This window comes from Elaeis guineensis, unplaced genomic scaffold, assembly GCF_000442705.2.
Source record: "Elaeis guineensis isolate ETL-2024a unplaced genomic scaffold, EG11 Super_Scaffold_37222, whole genome shotgun sequence".
NCBI lineage: Eukaryota > Viridiplantae > Streptophyta > Magnoliopsida > Arecales > Arecaceae > Elaeis > Elaeis guineensis.
The window spans coordinates 2,372,545-2,395,322 of record NW_027332422.1 but is presented as its reverse complement, the minus strand read 5'-3'; positions in this window follow the sequence as shown (position 1 = coordinate 2,395,322).

Sequence of the window (22,778 nt, the reverse complement as noted above, 5' to 3'; positions counted from 1 at the left end):
CAGGAGGCATTTCGTGCTGGACTCCGGCTTCCGCTTCCTGTCTTTGTTGCCGCCTTTTTTCGCTTCTTAGACATTTCTCTCGCCTCTGTGGCCCCGAATTCCTTTAGGTTTTTGATAGGGTTTCTCTCTCTCTGCCATATAGCCGAGGTCCAGCCATCCCTCTCCCTGTTCAGGCATTTCTACACCTTCAAATGCCATCCTTCAGCGAAGGACTGGTGGTACTTCTCCCCCCCAGTTCGGTAAGAAGGGGTTGCTGAAGGGCGCCCCTTCTTCGATTCACAACTGGAAGGGAAAATTTCTCTTCGTCTACTGCCCGACCCTGGAACTGGGCCTGCCCCCTTCGGGGTCTCTGAGGGATTCCGTCCGCCGGGCTCCCAGCCTGGGAGAGGACGACCTCCAGGCTGCCCAGAAGCTTCTGAGTTATCCTGCTCCTTCCCTTCCTAACCTTCTGAGGGAGCAGCTTCTTTTCAACATCGGCCTGAGCCCTCAGGATCCAGTAAGTATTTATCTTTCCTTTTCTTGCCTTCTTCTTCTCTCTCTCTTTTTCTTTTTTTTTTTTTTTTCGCTCTTTTCTTCCTCTTTCTTTCTCTCTTCTTTTTTCTCTCTTTCTTCTCTCTTTTTTTTTCTTTTTTTTTTTTTTTAACTCTGGACTGATCGGTGCCGCTTCTTCTTTCTTCTTTTCTTTTTCTGTTTTTTTTTTTTTTTTTTTTTTTTTAGCAATGGACGCCGAAGCCACGCAGATGCTCGCCAAGGCTATGAGAGCTCAGAAGAGGAAGGGTGCGACGACCTCCGGTTCGGCGAAGAGGGCCAGGGTGGAGGAGACGAGCTTGGCCGCACCCATCCAAGCGACCCCGGCCATCGACATTCCTTCGGATGTCGAGCCAGCGACCCCCCGGGCCTCCTCAAGGAGCCCGCCGACTGGGGTCCCCATTCCGGGGGTTCGCCCCACGGAGGCGCCCGCCGTGGGGAGGAGGAGGAAATCGGTGGCCCACAGGGTGAGCAGCCACCGAGCCGCTGCAGACGAGTCCGTCTACTCCGAGGGGGGATCGGAGAACCCCTTCAACGACAAGGCTCTGATCAGGCGGCTGCTCGATGGCTGCATTCTGTCCGATGTCGTGGAGATGATCGACCGCGCCGATCCCGAGCAGCGGGCCTGGGATACTTTGGGGTCCTTTCTTGAGGTAAGCGGATGTTTATTTGCATGGTTGCTCGATCTTTGTTGTAATTCTCTATCCGTCCTTGCAGATCGGGCACCAGCTCTTCGCCTATGTCGAGGCATCGAGCCGCATGAGAAGGGACCTCCTTCAGGCGGAGGAGCGCTGCCAGGATGAGGTTGCTCATCTTCAAGCGAAGACGGCCGAGGTGGCCACCCTCCGGGAGGCCCTGGAGAGAGAGAGGCAAGACTGGGAAGAGGAAAGACAAGCCCGGGAGGAGGAGAGATGAAGCTTGGAGGAGTCGGCGAGGAAGGCGGAGGCCGAGGTCGCCCATTTGGCCGAGCAGACTCCGATTATGGTTTCGGAGGCCAGGACCCTTACGGTGGAGGAGTTCAAGGTCTCCACGGAGATGAGGGAACTGAACGTCCAGTTCGGCCTGGAGGCGTTCATCAAGGGGTTCGAGCTCTGCCGAGAGAGGGTGGCCAGTAGATACCCCGACCTTGATCTCGGCTTTCTGGAGGAGTCTGACGACGAGGCCGGCCCTTCGCCCGCCGCCACCACAGTCGCACCCCCCGCGCCGAGCTCTCCACCCCCCGCCCCCGAGGTCTGAGACCTCCGATCCTGTATCTTTCTTTTGTCGCCATGCTTCCTTTCCGTTTGTCTTCAAAATTAATCAATAAAGTCGAATTTCTTATTGTGGATGGCTTTTTCTTCCCCCTGCTCCTCCTTTTCTGCCTTTCTTCTTGTAATGAGTCGGTCTTTGACGTTTGCATCTTCCGATGGCAGTGCCCTGCCAAAGCACTCCCCTTGCCCCTGGGGGTCCCGCTGAAGTCAACTATCCAACGGCTGAAAAAGGAGGTCCTCCACCAGACGAAGAAGTTGAAGAAGTCGGAGGGCGAGCTCCGCCAGTCGAAAAAATGCTATTCCGAGGCCGCCGCTGAGGCCGCCCACTTCAGGAGTCTCCAAGTGAAGGCAATCATGGACTACAGCCGGAGGAAGGTGAATTTCACAAAGGAGCTCGAGGAATGTACGAAAAGCGCCAGCGACCGAACTTGGGCTCAAGAAGCCAGGATCAGCGCCCTTAAGGTGGAGCTGTCAGCTGCAAAGAGGAGGATCGGCCAGCTGGAAGGGAACTCATCCCGGCTCACGGCGCGGGTTGAGGATGAGCAGAAATGGTCACAGAAGGTCTCCGACCTCCAGAAGCAACTTCAAGATGCTGAGATGGGCCACGATGTGCAGCGGGCCAGCTGGCGCCGGCAGGTAGAAGAGTACAAAGGGAGATTCCGTCAAGCGACGGACGAGGTCGTTCGTCTCCAGAGGCAGTTGGTTACTAGGGCGCAGCTTGCTAACGCCCAAGATACCGAAGAGCTCTTAGCCCTGAGGGGCACTGTCGAGGGGATTTCCGTCTCCCTTGGGGAGAAGACAGTCGAACTTCAGCAAGTGAAAATCCAACTGGCGCTCGAGCGGAAGGCCGTCGCGGATGCGGAGGTGGAGTTTGAAGTTGAAGTTCTGCGGAAGCGGCATCGAGAAGCGGAGGCAGAGAGCCGACATCTTCGTCAGATGCTCCAGGATACACTGCGGAAGAAGGAAGAACTAGAAGAAGCAATGGAGAACCTGAGGCAGTCCTGGTTGAGGGATGGAGGTGATAACCCTAGGTCGGAGGGAGCAGGACCTCCTTAGAGTTCTTTTATAGTCACCCCCTTTTTGTAGCTGCTTTCTTCTTATCGTTTTGTCCCTCTTTCCCTGGCCGTCCTGGCCCTGTAGTACGTATATCGAAAATGAAGAAAAAGCGCTTTGTGTTACCTTGCCCACGCGTAGCACCAATATTATCGTCCGTTGACCCTTTCTCGTCGTTTGGCTTGCTTGGCTTAGATGTCGTCGTGGAAGGGACTCTTCCCTTCCCTTCGATCTCGTCATGTGGCCAAGTCTCGCCACCATTTTTAACCCTTGCTGGCGAAGTAGCGGATGGAGCCCGGCTTCCTTAGGAGTCCGGGCGAAGTCTTTCTTGGCGGCGGAACCCGGCTCCCGTAGGAGTCCGGGTGAAGCTTTCCTGGGCGGTGGAACCCGGCTCCCATAGGAGTCCGGGTGAAGCTTTCCTGGGTGGCGAAACCCGGCTCCCGTAGGAGTCCGGGTGAAGCTTTCCTTGGCGGCGGAACCCGGCTCCCGTAGGAGTCCGGGTGAAGCTTTCCTTGGCGGTGGAACCCGGCTCCCGTAGGAGTCCGGGTGGAGCTTTCCTTGGCGGCGAAACCCGGCTCCCGTAGGAGTCCGGGTGAAGCTTTCCTTGGCGGCGGAACCCGGCTCCCGTGGGAGTCCGGGTGAAGCTTTCCTTGGCAGTGGAACCCGGCTCCCGTAGGAGTCCAGGTCTTCCATTTTGCTTGAGCCGACGCGAGGTTCTCGTTATTAGCCTGGCTTGTGGGGCGCGTTAGGGCGCTGTAAGGCCTCTCCCCCCTCCGGTCTAAAAGAACCGGGCCTACAACTTTGCTCATGTCAGGACGAGGTTCGCCTCCTGTTCCTGACATGGCTGTGGGGGCACATTAGGGCGTTGCAAGGCCTCTCCCCCCATCCGGTCTAAAAGAACCGGGCCTTTGACTTTGCTCAAGTTAGGGCAAGGTTTTCCTCCTGTCCCTAACAGGGCTGTGGGGGCACATTAGGGCATTGTAAGGCCTCTCCCCCCATCCGGTCTAAAAGAACCAGGCCTTTGACTTTGCTCATGTTAGGGCGAGGTTTCCCTCCTGTCCCTAACAAGGCTGTGGGGGCACATTAGGGCATTGTGAGGCCTCTCCCCCCATCCGGTCTAAAAGAACCGGGCCTTTGACCTTGCTCATGTCAGGATGAGGTTCTCCTCCTGTTCCTGACATGGCCGTGTTTTTGGAGGAATCATATCCAGTCATAATACATCCACGCTAGGTGGGAGGAGCATGTTAGCTAAAAAGAAAAGTAGATTCAAAGCAAAATAGTAAGCGATACATTTACAGTATTCCCGCTCCTTCTTGAGGCCCTCCGGTGATGTAGTCGATGGTCCCGATGGGCGGCCGGTCCCCGGGCTGCTCCTCCCTTTTCTGCGATTCAGGCGGTTGGAGGGCTCTTGGCCGGTCTCTTCTATCCTCAGGCCTGTGGCGGATGAATCTGTCGAGTCGACCTCGCCGGATGAGCTCCTTGATCTCATCCTGGAGCTGGATGCATTCTTCGGTGTCGTGGCCATGGTCACGGTGGTAGAGGCAGAACTTGTTGGGGGCGTAGTTGCGGAATTTCACGGTGGTCACGGTGGTAGCGTGCGCATCCTCTCTGGCCTAGGAAGCTGCTCCCTGATCTCCATCAGCACCTGGGCCTTCGAGGCGTTGAGGGGGGCGTAGTTGCGGAATTTCTCTAGCGGGGAACCCCGCCGAAACCTGTTGTCCGGGCTTCTCTGCCTGCGTGCCCTGGGGGGAGTATGGGCGCGCTTATGTCCAGGAGGGGATCGGGAGCGAGGCCGGGCTTCCTTTGGCCTCTTTTCAACTGTGGGCTTACCAGAATCTCCCGCCTGACGCTCCCTCGCAGTCTCTTCATCCTTCATTTTGAAGGCCTCTTCCGCTCGGGCGTATCCTTCAGCCCGAGCCAGCAGATCAGCAAAATCCCTGGGGTACTTCTTCTCCAGGGAGTACAAGAGATCATTCTTCTGAAGGCCACCTTTCAGGGTGGCCATGGCAACTGACTGGTCCATGTTTCGGACCTCCAACGTCGCGATGTTGAAGTGGTTGACGTAGGCCCGTATGGACTCCCCTTCCCTCTGCTTGATGTTGATGAGGGACTCCGAACCTTTCCGGGGACGTCGGCTGCTGACAAAATGGGCCACGAATTGGTGGCTCATTTGATCGAAGGAGAATATGGTACCCGGCTTCAGAGCCGAGTACCAGTTTCTTGCTGCTCCCTTTAAAGTAGACGGGAAAGCCCGGCACAAGATGGCGTCAGGAGCACCGTGAAGCAGCATCATCGTTCGAAAGGCCTCCAGATGATCAACCGGGTCCGACGTCCCGTCGTAGCTTTCGAACTGGGGAAGCTTGAAATTCGGCGGGATCGGTTCCTGCATAATCATTTGGGAGAAGGGAGGGTCAGTGCAAATATCCTCACCATAAGCGGGAGGCGCATGGCGGAGTTCTTCGATCTGCCGGTTCATCTCCTGGAGCCTCCGATCCAGGAAATCCTCTCGACTTCGAGTCTCGAGGGTCCTTTGGCAGAACGGGGGTGGGGATCTTCCAGGGGTGGAGTTGTGGTCCGATTGAGGGCTCTCTACCCTCGGATTCGCCTTCCCAAGAAGGACGAGGCGGCTGGCCCAGGTGGCCCACCCCACCGCCGAGTTCTGGCATTCCGGAGATGCCCCCTCCGGATGCGCCGACGCCTGCGGTGGCTGCTGCTGCATTGCCTGTACGGCTTCGACGAGGCCTTTGACCTGCTGCGCCAGCAAGTCAAACTGCTCCGTGGCGACCGTCGTCGCCGGAGGGGGAGGAGGAGGAGGCTGAGAAACGGGAGGGGAGGCCGGAGCCTGAGATCTGGCCGCGGAGGCCGTGGACCGCCGGGTGGACGCCCTGCGCGGAGGCATCGGGTGTCGATCTTGCAGGGGGGGATTAGGAGTGGATGACGGAGAAACGGTCGGAGGCGGCTCCGTTGAACACTCCTTCAAGAACAAGGGTGCTGCGAAGACACAGGCCCTTCCTCTAGCGCCAATCCTGTTGGTGCAAAAATCCGCTTGCGCCGGAGAAGCTGGAGTCGGGGAAGCCGCGGTCGCCGCCGGGACCTGCAAGGGAAGTCTAAACCGGAGGTGGGGTTGCTCCGGCAAGACCCTCCGACGCTCAAGTCAGTTCTCTGCCTCAACAAGAATGGAGTACTCGATTGGAGAATTTAGCAGAGTTTTGAGATAAGAAAAAATGAGCTTAAAGAATAACGTATCTGGATCCCCCTTTTATAGACGGAGGAGGCAACAGATTGATGGCGATGTTTGTAACCGCCTGGTAGTGGGCCGCCCATGGTCAGGGGAATTGATTGCGAAAGATAATGGAGCAGACACGTGGCCATCACCTCGGCCCGCCACGTGGAATCTGTTATGAGGGGTGGAGCAGCGTCCGTTGTCAGCGGATAGGAGAATCGCATGGTATCCGTCGCAGGAGGTGGAGCAGGTTCGTGGCCGTTACTGTGGCCTGCCAGGGGATAGTGGAGCTGTGCGGAGTCCGCCACGGGAAGTGGAGCAGGGTGGCTGTGGTTACTGCGGCCTGTCAGGGAATAATGGTACTGCGCGGAGTCCGCCACAGGAAGTGGAGCAGGGTCGTGGTCGTTTTGAGGGCCTGTCAGGGAGCGTGCATCTGTCGATTGAAGCTCGGCAACGACCGGAGCCCAGTTTCTGTTGAGGTTCGGGAGAGGTCCTCCTGGCGGCAGGGGTCGTGAGCGGACTCTGACTCCCGGGGGAGTCCGGGCGGAGCCCTCTCGGAGCCGAAGTTGCGGGTGGAGTCCGGCTCTCGTAGGAGTCCGGGCGGAGTCTGCTTGCGACTGTAGTCGTTGGCGTCAGAGATGAGGCTCGGCTCCCTTAAGAGCACGGGTGAAGTCCTCCAGCGGTTGGTACCGAGAGCGGAGCCCGGCTCCCGTAGGAGTCCGGACGGAGCTATTCTGATGTTGGCGGTGGAGCCCGGCTCCCGTAGGAGTCCGGGCGGAGCTGTGCTGCAATCAAAGTTAAGGGTGAAGCCCGGCCCTAGTAGGAGTCCGGATGGAGCTTACCAGCAGTTGATACTGAGAGCGGAGCCCGGCTCCCGTAGGAGTCCGGGTGGAGCTGTTCTGATGTTGGCGGCGGAGCCCGGCTCCCGTAGGAGTCTGGGTGGAGCTGTACTTGCTGTCGGCGGTGGAGCCCGACCCCCGTAGGAGTCCGGGCGGAGCTGCACTTGCTGTCGGCGGTGGAGCCCGGCTCCCGTAGGAGTCCGGCCGGAGCTGCACTTGCTGTCGTTGGTGGAGCCCGGCTCCCGTAGGAGTCCGGGCGGAGCTGCACTTGCTATCGGCGGGAAAGCCCAGCTCCCGTAGGAGTTCGGGCGGAGCTGCACTTGCTGTCGGCGGTGGAGCCCGGCTCCCGTAGGAGTCCGGGCGGAGCTGCACTTGCTGTCGGCGGGGGAGCCCGGCTCCCGTAGGAGTCCAGGCGGAGCTGCACTTGCTGTCAGTGGTGGAGCCCGGCTCCCGTAGGAGTCCGGGCGGAGCTGCACTTGCTGTCGTCGGTGGAGCCCGGCTCCCGTAGGAGTCCGGGCGAAGCTGCACTTGCTGTCGTCGGTGGAGTCCAGCTCCCGTAGGAGTCCGGGCGGAGCTGCACTTGCTGTCGGTGGTGGAGCCCGGCTCCCGTAGGAGTTCGGGCGGAGCTGCACTTGCTGTCGGTGGTGGAGTCCAGCTCCCGTAGGAGTCCGGGCGGAGCTGCACTTGCTGTCGTCGGTGGAGCTCGGCTCCCGTAGGAGTCCGGGCGGAGCTGCACTTGCTGTCGTCGGTGGAGCTCGGCTCCCGTAGGAGTCCAGGCGGAGCTGCACTTGCTGTCGTCGGTGGAGCCCGGCTCCCGTAGGAGTCCGGGCGGAGCTGCACTTGCTGTCGGTGGTGGAGCCCGGCTCCCGTAGGAGTCCGAGCGGAGCTGTGCCGATGTCGATTCCGTTGAGGGTTTCGGCTGTGGGTATTTTATACCCAACAGATTGATTTAAATTTGAGTTCAAATTGGTTTGAATTTGAATGAAAATCTAGAGTCCAAATTGAGTTGCACTCTCCTCTTCACGCCACCATATTTCTCCATGCATGAAGTATTTTTTTGTGAGATATTTTACACCATTCTAATATTGGTCAACTCTTTTTTGAGTTTATAAGATAAAGATAAAGTTTGGTTCAAAATTTAATTCAAATTTGATTTAAATTGTTGGTAAGGATCAACCAACACTTGAATTTGAATCGAAACTATCTTATTCTTATCCTTATCTTCCATAGGACGCCAATCTTAAAAGGAGATCAATTTTGTGCAAGATGAGAAGTAATTTTTGGTGTGAGAAATCTGAGAGAGGGGATGTAAAAAGTTGAGAGTGGGTTGGGCTTCCGTGTGTGGGAAATAGAGGAAGTGTTCTTCCTCTCAAGTGTGAGCTGTGGGTTCTATGATTTCATCTCTAGATTTTATGAGAAAAAAAATACAAGAGTGAGTCTTGTCCAATCTTTCACACCACCACCTCCTCCTAAAGCTTTATCTTCTGATCTAGAAGAGTCTGAGAGATCCAAAGAAAGGAGCTTGGATCAGCCATCCAGAGCTTTCGACGCGAGCTAGCACTCCCATGAAGAAAGATTCGATCAGAGCTTCGAGTGGATGATCTGTAGAGGTTAGACGATCTATGTAGTTGATCGACATTAGGGAGAGCTTTGTACTATGCTTACCAATAGCAGAGATCATTGATCTATGAGAAGGTGATGAGTTCTAAACTCTACCGATATAATCTAAAAGTTAGATCAGATTCAGGGTATCGATGTGATCGATGCAGTTTTCTATTTTTTATCAGATTTTATATGTAAATTTTTTATGTCATAGATCTTTAATGATAGTTTAGATCTGATCTAAGGTATGTTTATAAGATTAAAATATTTGATCTTTTATTATTTCACTATAAAATTTTAAAAATACATGCTTTGAACTACCTATTTTTCCTTCAGACTCATGCACCGACTTGATAAGTACTTGACTATACCCAAAAACCTTCCATCACTGAATTAAAAATTGAGTTAGTCCGATATCAAAGTACAGTGAGTTGCTTGCAAGTCACTGTGGTGATCTCAGATCGGAGGGACACTTATACCCATACCCTTTGCGAGCTATCCTTGACAGTAGAGTGTTCCACAGTTGGTCACATTCAGTGACGATGTACTCCTACATCTAACCTGCATGCTATACCAATATCTCCATACTATTTGGTTATAAGGATAACTAATGCATATGGCATACAACGACCTACACTTGATATCACTATCGTCCTAGTAATAGCGTATTGTTTGGTCGCGAACCAATTTAAGGATTACACGATAAATTCTCCTTTATCGATCAAAGTAGTCCTAAGAACTTCATCACAACATAGGAGTTCATTAGAAGATGTATCTTTATGATGAAAAATATCCAATAATTTTTATTATTTATCAATTCATATATATTTATAATTAGCACAATCGTCAAATAATTGGTTTTAGGACACAATTTCCAACAGTAGCTTAGATCGAAGTCTTTTCTTTGGCGTCAATGGTGATTATAGTGAATGGGACTCCAAGATGATGGTTCAGGTGTAAACAAGAAGTAAGGTAGGGGGACCCTCTTTCTCCCACTTTGTTCATTTTGGTCACTGATCTATTTTCTCGAATACTCAAACTAAGAGGCCTACTTTCTCAAATGCTTGAATGCTCAAACTAAGGTAGGGGATCAGTGGAGCTAGTTGAAGTGATTGGATCTAAACCTTGCTTTTCTAATCTAAGAAGCCTACATTTCACTGATGGTACGGTAGTTTTATATGTGGAGAAAAAAGAGAGCTTGGTGGTGATAAAAGCTATACTTCTTGGGTTTGAACATGCTTTTGGACTAGCAATAAACTTCCACAAGAGTTCTTTGATTTGTTTAAATATGGAAGAAGAAGAATCACACCAATTGGCAATCGTAATTAATTGCAAGAGAGGCTCCCTACAATTCATATACTTAGGTCTCCCGCTCAGCGATAGATGGTTATCAAGACATTGCTGGATGCTGCTAATTGAAATATAATCTTCTAAAAATAATATCAAGACATTGTTGGATGCTTCCGATCAGCTCCAGACTAGTAGCATGGAAATATAATCTTTTAAATACTGTAGGCAGGCTCACTTCGATCAATGTTGTTTTTACAGCTCTCCCAACATACTTTATGTATATCTTTAAGCTGCCATGATGCGTGGCAAACCGCATTGACAAGTAGAGAAGATCCTTCCTTTGGAAAGGACAAGAGACCTCTATTGAATTCAATTGCTTGGTCAATTGGGATGTGGCGTATTGTGGCAAAATCGAAGGTGGCTTGGATATTAAGGACATGAATGACTTAAGCATGGGTCTCTTATCCAAGTGGGATGGAAATTGCTAATATGTCTAGAGGCTCCATGGATGAGACAAATAAAAAAATGCTTACTACACCAATGGTAAATTTGGTTTTAGAGTCAAAAAATCCTAATGTAAAGCTTACCATATTGTAATTTATTTGATTTAACCCATCCAGATGTGGTCTACACTAACATCGAAATTTATTTTTATATATTTTAATTGATTTGGACTCTGAATAAAGATAAACCTCTGATAAAGTAATAGAGATACATTTGATGGTTTGATACAGTTGAGCTCTATACAACCATTATGGATAATGTCCATCTTTCAGTCATTGAGACTAATTCAGATACTCACTACAACAAAAATGGCCATTAGTGATATTTTTAAATACCACTATAGGCCATAAAAAATACTATAAATATTTTTATCGATTATTTTATGATATTTTCTTATGTACTGATTTAAGATGTCGTTGGCAATTAATTATCGATATTTTTTAAAAAAATATCAATAATTTTTTTTACTTTTATGATATTTATAAGTGCCTTTAAAATTTTAATTCTATCATATATAAGTGCCTTATAAAATTTTAATATCGGTATTTTTTATAAGTTGATAAAAACTATCAAAAAATGAACTATATATCTAAGAATTAGAAGAAATGAAGGATTCAAACTAATGACCTCTTATTTTAATGGTAAGCTCTTAACCACCAATCTAAAACTTATATTATTAACATATAAAAATAATTTATTTGACTTATTAATATTCATTTACTTTATTAAATAAGTAATACTAAGAATATATATATATATATAATACTATATTTTAGGAGATCAATTTGACTAAATCAAGTTCTAAGTAAAAATTAATAATTTAAGATTTAGCAATAATTTTTTAAAATTTTATAAATTATAATATTATTTACTGGCATATTAGTAAAATGCCATGATAGTAGTTCTAATTTTTGATACTTTAAGTTATATGCCAAAAAATAAAAGATTATAGTGGCATTTATAATAAAGTACCACTGTTGCCCAGCTATGCAACCCAAGAGGGGGGGGTGAATTGGATTTTTAAAAAAAATTAAAATTAACTTACAACTATGAGGATTGTTTAACAATGAGCAGAATAAATGTGGAGAGTAAAATTTATGTAAGATGTAGAAGTTGGATGCAAGAATGCAAAAAGATAAGAAAATTTAAAAAGAGAGTAATTAAGCACAATACAAACAAAAAAATTTATAGTGGTTCGGTGCCAAACTTGCACTTATATCCACTCTCCAAGCTTCTACTTGAGAATTCAAATCCACTAAATCATATTCAATCCGAATACAACATCAGAACCTCTGACTCTAGCTATTCTAAGCTAGAACACTTATTTTTCGGATACAAGCCAATCCAATACAATCCGATTCAAGGTTTGGATTAATCTTTCCATATTTTGGAACCCTTCTAAAATAAAATATCAACTCAAAATAGAGTATAGTAGTTAATCACACAGAAATACAGATGTAGCTCCTTTAATGAGCAAATAAAGTTTTAAATATATTTTACACAATAAGAACAAAGCTCTTCTAATTTTTCTCAAGGTGGTTGAAGACTTGAATGAGCTCTTGAGGGGTTGGTGAACTTGAAATAAAAGCTTCTTAAACTTTTAAGAGGGCTCTTGCTTAGGGTTGAAATGAATGCTTGAAGAACTTTTTCAAAATTTATTTTGATTTCCTCCTTTAAGTGCCTTTTATAACTTCAAATGATGGTGGAGAGTAATCTGGGTTGAAATAGAGCCATTAGAGCACATTAAATGGGTATTAAATGCAGCCAAAATGAGCTGAAAACTAGCCATTATGGAGTTTTTCCATCGTAGGGATCGACTCATAGGGTCGACTCATGCTCATGAGTCGACTCATGGGGTCGACTTCTGTGGTACAGAATAAAAAATGACTGTTCTGTAATTTTGGCCTACACAGCAGCAGAGGTCGACTCATAGGGCGACTCATGCACAGAGATCGACTCATGGGGTCGACTCACAGAGTGTGCCAGCCAAAAAATTCAGCTTGCCATTCAGTCCCTTTTGCCATGAGTCGACTCATGGGGTCTACTCAAATTTATAAACATAATTTTCTTTTAAAATATACATCTAAAAATATTGAAATTCCCTCCAATAGATTACAAATCTTCTGCTCTTGCTCTTGAGGCTTCTGAATCAGAACTTGGTAAAATTATAATTTTGCCCTTGAAATATAATAAATATTTTTCTAAGCCAAAATCATTAGTAACCCCCTCAAATGCTTTGTAATCATCAAAATCAATTCAAGGAGCAACAATCTCCTCCTTTTTGATGATGACAAAATACTTGAGCAAAAGCATATATAAAGCATTGAACATGAATTTTAAATTTATGAAGATGCATCACTTCAATATCATAGCCAAGTATTTGAATGAAATACATCATAAGCAGTTTGAAGATCAATTTAAAATTTGCTTATAAGTTCATTTGCTTTGAAAATTAAATTAAAATTAGCTAACGATTTTGGTTCTTTGATACATTTGTTAGATGTGTACCCTAGATGCCAGATTGGCTGACACATTCCTGTACAAATTTAAGGATAAATTTATAATTTTGATTATAAATCAATAAATGGGTTATTCTTCTATCACATTGTGTACATTGTGTCTGTGATACATCCTTTGAGTTAGTAGGAATATCAATTCATATTTTCAAGAGTTAAAAATTTAAGGCATAAATTTACATAACTAACTCATAAACAGCTCCTGACCACAGGATCATCACGAGGATGGTGATCGATCCGGAAGGTTGGTGTACGATCACTTTCTTAGGGTAGATGTGTCTTGAGTCTATGGTGTGGAGACACTGAAGTGAGAGTACAGGTATTCATTGAGAATGAGAGTACTGAGCGTGACCATATCGAGCAGTTATAAGGAAGTCTACCTTCTCATCGATGACTAGCTCGATGCTGCAGTTGTGTGTCTAGTTCTTTGACCTGAGGTGCATCGATAGTTCACCTTGAGTATGTTATAGTTTGACTACACCATAACTTTGTCTCCTAGCCATTCAAAATTCTAAGGTATATGTTGGCTGTAGCATATTCATTGTAGAAACCAGATCGCACCAAGATGGGATCTATCAACCTCGGTAGTTGAGAGGAGTAGTCCTATGATGATCGAAAGATCGAGTCCTTAAGCCCATGGCCATGGCAGAGTGAAATAATGGAAAAGAGTTTTCCATTGGAGTTTCACATCGAACTCGGATCGATTGATTGATTCATATGACTGATGTTGGGTTTGATGAGTTCACCTTAACCATAATTCAGTTGGGACTCATGATAGAGGAACTCAATCACACAGGTAGCTGTACCGAGAGGTTCATCTTCAGTTCTGATGGATTGTCACCATATACTGCTAGGTATCACTAATAGATTTTGAGAGCAATTAGAATGATCTTGATGATTGATCATTCTAATTGTCTGAATCAGAAGAGTTCTGGTCCATCAAAAGGAGTTTCGATGATGTCGATGATGAGATCATGACATATCTCATTACCATATAGAATTGAATCTAACTGGGTCACACTAACAAGGGTTAGGATTTGGATGTCATCAATTAAGCTAGCCCAATTGATTTGGATTAGATTTAATTAGGTTCAAGGAAATCGTGCTAGCACACGATTGAGCCTAACTTTCTCCTCGTATAATCTTTTTTATCTCAACTGAGCCAAATATGATTTGACTCACCTAGAGAATCTTGAGAAGGTTTTTCTCAGTCTAAATAAAGCTTGTCTAGCTCAGAAAAGGCTTATCTAAATTCATGAGATGAATTTAAGACAAGCACCTGCTAATTCCTATCACCTGCCAATTTTATTTTAGGACATCAGTCAAAAGTTGACATATGGGTCTTAAATTGAAGGCCACTTAGCAAGAGCTCATTGGAGGATTTTTGTAGAGTGTTCACATGCCAAATCAACATCAAATCAGGTGCCATAATCAAATTATGGTGTGAGCCCAATTGGATAAAGAGAGCGCCCCAAGTGGATAAGGATGGAAGTTGATTTGATCAACATGGACTCTTTGGCACCAACATGATTGTGCTTATCCAATGATGGTGCCAACTCTTGGAGAGAGACTTGAGTTCTTATCTAATATGATCAGATGATATCACTCTACCAATTATAATTTTTTTAGATTTATTAGAATTTTTTGATTGGTCGAATGATGTGGCACTACGTAGCGTAGCAGGGTCTATATAAACCCTGTTTGCGCCTAGGGTTTAAGTTATTGCACCAAACCCATCAAAGCTACCACCCCCTTCCTCTTCTCCATGTCCCATATAAAGTCCTCCCTCCCCTCTTCACACCCAAGGAGTTTGGTGTCCATCTGATGCAAGATCAAGGTGTGGTGATGCCTTGAATAGGAAGGCTGCAAGAGTTCTTCGACAAGCTGCTGCTCCAACTTCAGGAAGACTTTTGAAGATCTTTCTAATCAGATTTAGTTTTGATTTTTGGAGCAAAGATTTGTGAGGAGAAGATGATCCAAGTCCTTCCCAAGTGGATACTGGTAGAGGCCAAGCGATTGCATGGCTAAATCAGAACCTCAGGCTTGCTGCAATCATCTACAGGGTAATCAGATTATCCTTGAGGTATTTCATATTTTCTCATATTTTTAAATTTATTTTAGAGTTAATATCAAATAATAAAATTAGATCTAGAGATTTAGATCTAAAATAAATATAGGATAAATTTTTTTTAAATTATTCCATCTCAGATTTGATAAAATCTGGAAGATCCTACAAGGAAAAAAGTGATTTTTCCTTCAATATTTGCTTAACAATTTTGCTTATTGCTCATTTCTTTATTGCTTATTGCTCAAATTTAATTTTGATTCTCTACTCTCCCTTTTTGACAGCATCAATTAAGATTCTCTACTCCTTCTTTTAAGAGATCTTGAAAGGATAAATTTTTTTTACTCCCCCTTTTTGATAGCATCAATTAAGATCTTAAGGAATTTTAAGGATAGAGAAAAGAAAAGAAAGATGACAAAAAGGATATATTTTCTTTACTCTCCCTTTTTGATACCATATTTTACTTCTCTAGCCCCCTTCTTTGATTGCTTATTTCTCTACTCCCCCTCAACATAGCAAACACAAAGGATATATCAATTTGCTCATCTAAAAGATATTGCAATTCATAGTATTTCTCAGCACTAATATGAGTTATTTTTCATATCTCATAATTAAAATAATTCAATTTGATCACATTCATAGACATTCATTGAAAGTCAAAGCACACACACACACACACACACACACACACACACACATATATATATATATATATATATATATATATTCAAAAGTGACTGAATACAAAAGGTGTCCCAATACACATGAGTCAACTCAAAATACAAAAGTCATAGATAGAAACTATCCAAGAGTTAATTAGTCAATAAATCAAGGCCCATAAGATAGATCCTAGACATAGGAGACAAACTAATCTAGATCTAATAGATATCATGGCTAGAGGGATCAGAATCTGAAGAATCAGAGATAGGGTGAGGAGATGTAGGATCAAGTCCACGAGCACGATCTCGACCACGTCTGTCTCGGCCACGGGTAAAGGTACCAGCATGAGTAGAGGGGTGAGAGGATCTTGGAGCCTGAGAAGCTATGGACTGTGCAATAAGAAAAGTCTGATGGTGTCCAAAAGATCCAAGGCTCTCGATACAGACTGCATCAGGGCACTGAACTGAGTAGAAGCATTCTCACTGGAGCCCCTGATCTTTCTCCACAAGAAGTCAAAGTCACTCTCTAAAACTTCTCAAAGTCTAGCCACCTCTGCAGTTAGGTCTGAGACCTCTGTGATATCTTCATGCGGCTGGAAAAGGGCTAAAGCTAATACTTGCCCCTACAAGTCTAATACTCTGCCTGTCAATCTCAAAATATATCCCTCAAGCTGCTCAATGCATACCGACTGATCAGTAAGCATCTGAAAAAAAATAAAAATGTGAGGGATCAGAGTCTGATCTGAGTCATCTTGGGATGTCGATCTCTGAGCAAATATTGAAGTGGCAAACTGTTAGGATAGAATGGAGGCTACATGCTGGGACATCATCTCAATCTGATCATCTGCTAGTCTGAACTCTGAAGGATGTGTCCTGCTCTGTGACTGTGGAACTGAAGCATGCCTCCTCACAGACTCTGAAGGACCAGTCTCATGATCAGATATGAACTAAATATTTGGGGATGCTCTGTGATCATGAAGAGGTGAAAATGGTTCCTCTTCCTCTACTCTATTTTCTGCTCTCTCCTCAACACCCTTTGTTCAACCACCATCAGTCTTAAAAAAACCCATGCGATGTAGTGTGTGATGGTTGATGGTGTCGGAATGGGATAATCTAGCAACTGCCTCCCACTCAAAACTAATTTTGAACCTTCTAAAAACTAAGGTGAGTGCCATACCAAAAGACAAGTGAGCCTTGGACCTGTTCAGGGTTTCTCTCATGGCCTCAAAAATCAATGCTGGAAGGTTCAGGGGGGTTTGGGTGATCACATGGTACATAATATAAATGTCTCTACCAGATAGAAAGTTGTATCTATGACTCCTAGGGACAAACAGTTTAGTTGCCAAGTGATGGAACAGCCTCATCTCAACAGAAAAAAGTTTTGCTTCCAATTTATTTAGACTTTCAGTATAAGTTCTCCTTAAGATAACATTAATTCCTTCTTCTTTAATTGGGAGCTCCATATTGATATAGCCTTCACAAGGCAAATGCAGTATCTGTCCCAAATGCACTGAATCAAGAATAACATCAATACCTTTTACTGTAGATTTTACTATTCCATTGCTATAGCTCAAATTTAAGTAAAATTTTCTGACTAGATCGACATAAGTATTTTCCTTTAAAGAGCAGTAAAATTCCCATCCTTGATACTTAATCTTCGATCCAATAGTGAATCCTTCTTTTTCAAAGAACTTGAAATCAATATTTTTCTCGGGTTCCACTTTTCGATCAGAGAGAGGTACCTTGCTTGGGCTGATTGGGGACTGAGTGGAAGCTGAAGCAGGATCAGGAGCATGGATTGGAGCAGGAGAGGGCTCAACTGCTAATCTCTTTCTGCGCACACTCTCTTCCAACCCGCGAACAGATTTTTTTCTCTGTGGAAGCTTCATTTTGGGAGCCATTTGCATAGGAAGGACTTGAAAGGAGCTTAGGAGACTAAATGTGAGGGAGAGACGAAAAAATTCTAGTGGAAAGATAAAGATTTTGGAGAAGTGATGTGCCGATTTGGAGAAGATGGATAGAGTCTAGGGCAAGCTCGAACCACCCCAAATGAAGAAGGAAGAGGAGAGGAACTTGATTCCTAAATGAGCGATTTGAAGTGTGAAAAATAGTAGGAGGAGAGATTTGAGAGAAATCTTTGATTTGAGGGAGAAGAGATAGAGACCTTTTGGTTCGGTGGGAGGAAGAAGATGAAGGGCTGAGTCGGCTCAAGAAAAATTCTCAATAAGAAGAGAGCGCTCGAAGGGTTTTGACAAAATTGTAAGTTTACCCTAGGGTCGACCCTGAGGGTCGACTCATGGCATAAAAAAATTCAAAAGAATAATGGGATAATTTTGAAATAATTTGTTCTACATAAACTTCTTCAGTAATATATCCATTTAGAAAAGCACTTTTGACATCCATTTGGAATAACTTAAAATTCATAAAGCAAGCATATGCAAGTAGAAGTCTAATTGCTTCTAATCTAGCAACAGGTGCAAAGGTCTCATCAAAATCAATTCTTTCTTCTTGATTATAACCTTTTGCAACTAATCTCGCTTTATTTCTTATCACATTTTCATGTTCATCTCAATTTATTCCTATATACCCATTTTGTGCCAATTATTGAATAATTTTTAGGTCTTGAAACTAAAGTCCATACATTATTTCTTTCAAATTGATTAAGTTCTTCTTGCATTGCATTTATCCAATTATAATCTTTTTCAGCTTCATCTATGGTTTTAGGTTCAAGATGAGAGACAAAAGCAAAATGATTGAATGCATCTCTAAGTGAAGAGCGAGTTCTTACACCATGTGTAGGATCACCAATGATTAGTTCTTGGGGTGATTGTGATCATACCTCCATTCTTTGGGTAGATCATTTGTACCTAGAGGTTGTTCTTGTTGTTCTTCACCTTCCTCATCCTGTTTGTCTTCATGTTCTTCATCATCTTGAATGGTTGAGTCTTTTAGAGTGATCTCCTTCATCCCTTCTATAAGAGGATCTGCATCATCAATACCTTCATTCTTCTTGAAGGAAGATCGTTAGTTTCATCAAAAAAATATGTATTGACTCCTCTACTATTAAAGTTCTTTTGTTGAAAACTCTAAAAGCTTTGCTAGAAGAGGAGTAACCAAGAAAAATTGCTTCATCGATTTTGCATCAAATTTTCTAGTCTTTCTTTACCATTGTTCAAAACAAAACATCGACAACCAAAAATATGAAAATATGCAATGTTTGGTTTTCTTTCTTTCCAAAGCTCATAAGGAGTTTTCTTTAAAATTATCTAATTAAAGCATGATTTAATATGTAACATGCCGTGTTAATTGCTTCCATCCAAAAATATCTTGGAAGGTTGCTTTCACATAGCATGGTACGGGCCATTTCTTCAAGAGTTCTATTTTTTCTTTCTACTACCCATTTTGTTGGGGTGTCCTAGGTGCTGAAAAGTTATGGTCAATACTTTTTCATCATAAAATTTTTCAAAATCTTGATTTTCAAATTCGGTTCCATGATCACTTCGAATATTTTGAATTGAAAAATCTTTTTTATTTGTGACTTTTCGATAAAATTTTGAGAAAATATGAAAAGTTTCATCCTTATGTGCCAAAAAAGAAACCCATGTAAAATAGAGAAATCATCAATAATTACAAAAACATATCATTTTCACCTAGACTAGTAGTTCTAGTGGGTCCAAATAAATCCATGTGCAATAGTTCTAATGGCCTAGAAGTTGAAACAATATTTTTAGATTTGAATGAGACTCGTGTTTGTTTACCCATTTGGCATGCATCACAAATTCTATCTTTTCAAAATTCAATTTGGGTAAGCCGATAACCAATTCTTTTTAATAAGTTTTGAAAGTGAATGCATGCTAATATGTGCAAGCCTACGATGCCAAAGCCAACTAGTCTCATTAATCTTGGCATTCAAGGCTACTAGGCATTGCATGTTTATTTTGAAAGATCATTCAAATCTACCATATAAACATTACCATGTCTATGCCCAACAAATTTAATGCCTTCATTAATAGGACTAGTTACAATGCAAACTGAAGATTCAAAAATGACTTTGTATCCTTTATCACAAAATTGACTGATGCTTAATAAATTATGTTTAAACCATCTACTAATAAAATATTTTCAATATACTTGGAGGAGTGATACCAATGTTACCTATACCGATGATCTTTCCTTTGCCATTGTCTCCAAAGGTGACCATCCCTCCATTTTTAGCATCAAGTGTGATGAATTGGATTCATCACCAGTCATGTGTCTTGAGCACCCGCTATCAAGATACCATCTTGATTTGCTCCTTGGGATGCAAGACACACCTATACACAAGAATCAAGTTTTGACTTTAGGTACCCAAGTTTTCTTGGATCCTTTTTGGTTAGTCATAATGGTTCCTTTTGGAACCCATATTTTTTTTACATTGAAATTTTTAGATTTGTTAGAAAAATATGAATAGATTTGTGTCCTACTCTACCACATTTAAAGCAAGTTATATTTGAAAACTTGTTGTATGATGAGTTTACAAAGATATTTTTCAAAAATTTTATTTCTTTAAAGGGTTATATCCAAGACCGGCTTTATCATAAATGGCCTTTTGATTGTCAAGTATCATGTGAAGTTTATTTGAACTTAAAGTAAATTTTCAACCATTGGTTTTAACTTGGCAATCTCATTTTTTAAGTTCAGATTTTTTGAGACAGGATTGATTTTTCATTTGAAATACTCTCATTTTCTTTTAGTAAAGATTGATTCTTTGATTTTAATTCTTTGTTCTTTACCCCTAGCTTCTTTAGTTCATCAATTAGATCATAAAATGCTTCATGAAGTTCTTCAAAGGTAAAGTCAATAGGAGTTTCAGTATTTACCTCATTTTCATGTGCCATAAGGCACAAGTTGGCTTGTTCATTTGAGTCTTCTTCTTCGGCTTGACTCATCACTTCGCTCCATGTAGCCATCATGGCCTTCTTCTTGTACTTCTTGGGATCCTTCTTCAGTTGTGGGCATTCAGACTTAAAGTGTCTCGATTTTTCATTCATAACAAATAAGGGTTGCTCCTTATCCTTCTCTTTGCTATGTTTCCTTTTGTAGGTGGCCTCTTCCTCATTCTTTCTTCTTTTCTTCAAACTTCTTAAACCTTCTAGTAATGAGGGCCATTTCTTCATCCTGCTCTTCATTTTCTGTATCATCATTCTTCATCAGGTTGAGCAGTGGATTTGAGGGTGATTATCCTCTTCTTTTTGACATCTTCTTCTTGGTGTTGTTTCATGCTTAGCTCATGTCATCAGTGATCCTAGAAGCTCCTCCAAGGTAGGATATTCAGATCTTTGGCTTCTTGGATTGCGGTCACTTTGGCCTCCCAAGTCCTTGGTAAAGACCTAAGAATCTTTCTCACGAGATCACTGTTAGAATAAGACTTACCAAGACTTTTTAGACATTAATAATATCAGTAAAATGAGTAAACATTTTAGTTATTGATTCATCATGCTTATTTTAAAAAGTTCATATTTATGCACAAGCATGTTAATTTTTGATTCCTTCACTTGATTAGTTCCTTCATGAGTTACTTCTAATCTATCATATTTTTTAGCTGACATGCATGTTGAAATATGATTGAATTCATTAGCATCTAGAGCACAATACAAAATATTCATGGCTTTAGCATTTAGTTGAGCCATTTTCTTATCAACCTCATCCCATTCTTTTTCGATTTGGTTGATTCCACACCATCAATTATTTTAGTGGGTGTGTGGTCCATTTACTATGATACTCCACATATCATAGTCAAGTGCTTGAATAAAGATTTTCATCCGAGCTTTTCAATAGGTATAATTTGACCCATTGAAAAGTGGAGGTCGGTTTTGGACTGCCCCTCGGCTAGTGAAGTACCAACTTGAGTTGCCATAGATCTTTAGCTCTTTGATGGTTAAATCAAAGTAGGGCTAGAGCACCAGCTCTGATACCACTTGTTGCCAGCTATGCAACCCAAGAGGGGGGTGAATTGGATTTTAAAAATTTAAATTAACTTACAACTATGAGGATTTTTAACAATGAGCAGGATAAATATGGAGAGTGAAATTTATGCAAGGTGTAGAAGTTGGATGCAAGAATGCAAGAAGATAAGAAAATTTAAAAGGAGAGCAAGTAAGCACAAACAAACAAAAAGATTTATAGTGGTTCGGTGCCAACCTTGCACCTACATCCACTCCCCAAGCTCCTACTTGAATTCAAATCCACTAAACTATTCAACCGAATACAATGTCGGAACCTCCGACTCTAGCTATTCAAGCTAGAACACTTATTTTTTGGTACAAGCCAACCAATACAATCCGATTCAAGGTTCGGATCAATCTTTCCATTTTTGGAACCCTTCCAAAATAAAATATCAACTCAAAATAGAGTATAGCAGTTAATACACAGAAATACAGATGTAGCTCCTTTAATGAGCAAATAAAGCTTTAAATACACTTTACACAATAAGAAGAAGCTTTTCTGATTTTTCTCAAGGTGGTTGAAGACTTGAATGAGCTCTTGAGGGGTTGGTGAACTTGAAATAAAAGCTTCTTGAACTTTTAAGAGGGCTCTTGCTTAGGGTTGAAATGAATGCTTGAAGAACCTTTTCAAAATCTTTTGATTTCCTCCTTTAAGTGCCTTTTATAACTTCAAATGATGGTGGAGAGTAATCTGGGCTGAAATAGAGCCGTTAGAGCATATTAAATGGCATTAAATGCAGCCAAAATGAGCTAAAAACTAGCCGTTGTGGAATTTTTCCATCAGGGGTCGACTCATAGGGTCGACTCATGCTCATGAGTCGACTCATGGGGTCGACTTCTGTGGCACAGAAGAAAAATGACTGTTCTGTAATTTTGGCCTACACAGCAGCAGAGGTCGACTCATAGGGTCGACTCATGCACAGGGCGACTCATGGGGTCGACTCACAGAGTGTGCCAGCCAAAAATTCAGCATGCCGTTCAGCCCTTTTGCCATGAGTCGACTCATGGGGTCGACTCAAATTATAAACATGATTTTTTTTAAAATACATTTAAAAATATTAAAATTGCCTCCAATAGATTACAAATCTTCTGTCTTGCTCTTGAGGCTTTCGAATCAGAACTTGATAAAATTGATTTTGCCCCTGAAATACAATAAATCTTTTTTCAAGCCAAAATTATTAGTAATCTCTCAAATGCTTTGTAATCATCAAAATCAATTCAAGGAGCAACAACCACTAATAAAAAAAATACTTATTCAAAGATAG